This window comes from Belonocnema kinseyi, chromosome 5 (assembly GCF_010883055.1).
Source record: "Belonocnema kinseyi isolate 2016_QV_RU_SX_M_011 chromosome 5, B_treatae_v1, whole genome shotgun sequence".
Lineage (NCBI taxonomy): Eukaryota > Metazoa > Arthropoda > Insecta > Hymenoptera > Cynipidae > Belonocnema > Belonocnema kinseyi.
The window spans coordinates 141,743,120-141,748,500 of NC_046661.1; positions in this window are offsets into that span (position 1 = coordinate 141,743,120).

The window sequence follows — 5,381 nt, forward strand, 5'->3', positions numbered from 1 at the left end:
ATAGGTTTTTGGAGTCGCTAATTACGAATCTGGCATCCGTTGAACTCTATCGCTTCAGGTTCAAGGTCATTTGAAGGTCATTTGAAGGTCAAATTGAGAAAACCCCGAAAACCTATAACATATTTTTTCCAGCGTTTTCTCTCGATTTGACCTTCCAATGACCTTGAACCTGACGCGATAAAGGTCAGCGGACACCAGGTTCGTAATCAGCGACCCCAAAAACCTATAAAATATTTTTTTAAAATTTTTTTACCGTTTTCTCTCCATTTGACCTTGAAATGACCTTCAAATGACCTTGAACCTGAAGCGATAGAGTTCAACGGATGCCAGATTCGTAATTAGCGACTCCAAAAACCTAAACCTATAACGTACTTTTTTGGATTTTTTACCGTTTTCTCTCGATTTGACCTACCAATGACCTTGAACCTGACGCGATAAAAGTCAAAGGACGCCAGATTTGTATTCCCTCCCCCTTTTGCATAGTGAAAGTAAGGAGAGAAAGAGGGAATTCATGAAAATGCTTTATATTAAAAAACAAAAAAGTTATCTATTAGTTTAAAAACCGATTTGGATGGGCTAAACAAAAGTTATGCTAATATGATTAATTACATGTAATGTAGCTGTTTCATGAATTCTGTTTTTTTTTTAATTTCTCTATTTCTGATGTAATTGTGATAGATATTTATATTTTGTTTACAACAGATTGGCCTACTAACCCTCATTCGATTATCAGGTATCAAAGAGAGAGCACTTGTTCGTGGGTGCTCTCATTTTCTACCACTTAAATTTTTCTTGCCTTGATTGATGATTTCTTGCTTTGATTTTTTATTTTTATTATTTTGTAATTTGATGATAATAAAAAAAGACGAATTCTTCTTTCCTTTTTTTATTTTTGTCGGAAAATTTTATTTTATATATATATATTTTTCAGATGACAATAGGATTTTTGGTTTTCGTTTATTAGTTGTGGTCCAAATTTGGTCGTTGGATTCTTGTTTTATTTAACAACATTTTGCATCAATTTGATTATTGGACGTTAAATGTGATTTTAAATTTTGATTTTGGTCTAATTTAAATTTCGTAAATTTTGATTTTTTATATTATATTTAAAAAACATAATAGCCTATTAAATACACATAATAGATATAATTATAATAGGCTATTAAAGCCTATTTTTAAAATCTCTAAAAATCTCTATTCCTAAAAGGTTTTTAAAGATAAATTCTTTTAATCCCTTGAAATCAACTAAATGTGGCTTGAATTCACGTGAATTTTTTACATTGTGTAATTTTTTTCGTCATACAGAATTGAAACCTTATTCTTATTTTTATTGGGTTTAAGCAAAGGATCATTCTAGTACAATATACATTGTTTTGAATAAAAAGTATTTTTTAAGTTAAGTTGAATAAATTTTATACTGAACTTTTCAAGGCCATGATTTTTTATTATTTTATCGTCAAATACTAGTATCATTATTTTAGTGTTGATGTGTTTTCCGTATGTTAATAGTAAAAATGGAGTGCGTGAGTAATAAATTTTAAAAAACCTGAAAGTTAAATTTTTTCCTTATAAAACTTTATTTAAAAAATTGTGATTAAGAAAAGCCTTTTCTTAATGTGATTTTCTTAAGTGGGCGAACAATTTTTCCGGTCAGTATACAATAAAATGTTCAGAAACAGAATTGTTAATCTTAAAAATACCTACAAATTTGCTTAAAATCATTTTGTTTAAAATAAAACGCATAGTTTTTATTAAGTCGTAAAATATTTTACCCAAAATATAAATTCCCGTTTTCTGGTAAAACATTGAGAGATAACAGCCGTCAAAATTTTCGACAGGAGAGACGCGACTAACATAAAAAAAACACAGCTGCCTTGAAACGTGATTACGCTTTCAAAACAGAAGCGATAATTTTTTTTTTTAAGTTTTTGAAGAAACGGGAAATTCCGCGTCGTATGACCTTTAAAATATATTTGTAGACCTTTTGAAGAGAATATAGGGCGCAAAAAAGTTTAGAAAAAATGCAAGAATTTATCGAACTTTGTACGTCAAACTCACATTGTGGCATGACGTTGGAAATTTGTAGCAAAGACATTAAATCTACACTACACAGTTTATAAAGTCTTATCTTTAATTTCAGCTAATAATTTTTTAAAAAATGTTATTGTTTGCAGATTATTATTCAAAATATTTTGAAACCTACAAAATTAAAAATTAATTTTTAAAAACCCATAATTTCATTTGTCTCATCTCTTTCATAGTGTCAAAAATTGTACAAATTTATAATCATAGCGTTTATAAAAACCTTCAGGAATGATTTTTGTAACCGAATAAAATTTATCTATTTATTTGGAAATTTTGACCTGAAAAACTTATGGTTTAGGAAATTTTGTAATCTTTATATTCGTAGATAAAAAAAAAATACAAAAGCCACTAAAAGTCTAGTCGTCCCACAACTAATCAGGTTTTGGGTAGCATGTTCGAATTAACTTATTTTGGAAATGCATTTTGTAGTTATTATAAACTTTCAATGAGATAGTTCATTTTTTTATTCAAATTGTTGCATTTTGAACTAAATTTTCAAACTAGAGAGATTAAATTGAAATTAAAAATCGATGAATTATCAACCAAATAACTGAACTAGTTATAATTAAATAGTTGAATTTTAACAGAAAATATATAATTATAACCAAAATCAATAGAACCTTCAACCTGAAAGGTTGATATTTTAAGTACAAATTAAACAAATTATCAACAAAATAGATACATTTACTATCAAAAAGTGGAATTTTCAGCAAAATAATTAAATTTTTAACCAAATAATGAAATAATAAACAAATTGTTAAATTTTCAAAACACAAAGATGAAACTTCTGACCGCTAGACGATTTTGAAACTAAGAAGATGAATTTTCTACCAAATAGACTAATTTTCAGTGAAACACTTGAATTTTCAACTGAAATAGTCATTCAGCGACTACAGAAAATATTTTTTCAACAAAGTAGTGCAAATTTCAATCTGGAAGATGAATTTTGCAATCGAAAAGACAGGTTTTCAAGACATGAAAATTTGTCGGTCAAAACAGAAATAAAAGTTTATTCACATTCTTAAAGTTTCAAATCAAGAAACTTATTTTTTTGTAAAACTGTCGAATTATCAACCCAAAAAAATCCTCGAAGATTAATCTTCTACCAAAAACAAATGAATATTCAACTAAAAAAATCAATAATTAACAAAAATGCAATAATTATATTTTCAGTTAAACAATTTAAGTTTAAACCAAAAAAAGAATTTTTAACAAAATAGTTAAATTTTTAAACAAATATATAAGCTATTTAAAAAAAACTTTGTATTTATAAACTGATTTAACTTTTATCAACGTCGTGAAATTTTCAATAAAAGTAAATAAATTTGCAACCAAAAATAAAATGTTTCCACTCCTAGTTTACAAAAAATAAATCTGCAGCGAAAAAAAAGTTTTAAACAAGGTAGATGAAAATTAAAAAAAAAAAACAACACTAAGCAGTTTTGAACAAACTTCGGGTTTATGTTTACGACTATAGAAATTTAAAAATTAAATTGAAATTGAAGATAGCCTAATATTTTTTTTCGTCTAATTATTTCAATAACACGTCATTATTTGCTCAAATATTTTTCCATTCTGTAAGCATTGAAATTAAAAAAGATTTTAAGATTTTTAAGATGAATTATAGCCTGAAAATAATTTTAAAAATATTGATAAGAATATATATTAACATATAATTCTTGAAGATTCTTGAGCAAATAAAAAAAAAATAAAGTTTTTGAATATTGCAGATGTGACAGAAAAGAGTCTAGTAAATTTTAAAGATACTTTTTCATTTTATAGAATTTTACAAAATAATAGGAAAAGTTCGAATTTTGGACCTCCTAAGCTTTCTAATCTTCAAACATTATTCAAAATTATCCTGAGTTATCTCGAAATTCTATTAAATTAAATAAATTTACTTAAAATCTTTTAGAAACCTTTCTGACGATATAAACTTACAAAATTCTTAAAAAATCTTTACAAGTTTCAATTATTTTTATATCTTTTCAAATCTTCTAAATGTCTCTTAAAGTTATTCAAAATATTTCTAAAATTACGTTATATTTAAAAATTGCAAAATTATTAGAGCAAATATATTGCAAGATTATTGTAAACTTAAGAAAATCATAAGAAATGATTTTTTGACCAGACTATGTCACGCTTAAAATTTTACAATTTCTGAAAGTAAGGAAATTTCTCACGAAAATCAAATGAATTTTGCAGACACTATTAAAAATAAATAAAAACCCTTGAAATTTGTTATACCTTCTGCAAAAATAAAGTCTGAATGATTATCTGTCTGACTGGCTAAAAAACTGACTGTCTGACTGGCTGACTAACTGACTGACTCACGGACTGACTTACTGACTGACTTGTTGACTGACTGACTGACGGACTGACTGACTCTCTGGCAGACAGACTGGTTGGCTGATTGACTGACTAAATAACTAACTAACTGACTGACTGACTGACTGAATGACTGACTGATTGACTGACTGACTCACTGACTCACTGACTCACTGACTCACTGACCGACTGACTGACTGACTGACTGGCTGGCTGACTGACAGACTGACATTGCATAAATTTCAGCATTTCATACATTTTTTCAAAATTTTACGATCGAATAAAAATTCTAATTTTCAGTCAAATGTTTCAATTTTAAAAAAATTTCTTTACATTTTTTAAATGAAACATATTAAATATAAATTTGAATTAATAAAGTTAACGATAGCCTTTTTGTATTAAACAATATTAATATTTTTTTTTTATAACTGAAAAGTCCAAAAATGACGAAAATTTAAAAAATAAGCGAAACTTCTTAGCATCACTCCAAGAGAAAATATTTATAAACATAAGTATTACCTCGCCATAAATACAAAGTGATCAAAAATTTGAAAATTTAGAAGAAAACGCAACTTTCTTCAATTAGTCAAAGAAAGTATGATTAAAAATAATAATAAATTTAAAAAAAAATCAGTTTGAAATATTGGATACTTCATTCTAATTGAAGAGTGGAACAAAATGGGAAATTTTTATAGAAAACTACAATTTTCTAGCATCAAAAAAGATAATATTATGATAAATAATAATAAATTGCTTCAACAATTATTTCCTTTATTTTATAGAAAAAAGCAAAGTATTTCGTCGCAAATATTTAGAAAAATTTCTTGAAAAGAAATTTCAAAAATTGTATGTACTTTAGAAATGATTCGAAAATATAAACACTTTTACTCCAGTTTGTTATTACGCTGGAAATAAATAAAAACAAATTTTTATTGCGCTTACATTTTTTTTTAATTTCACTTTTTTTT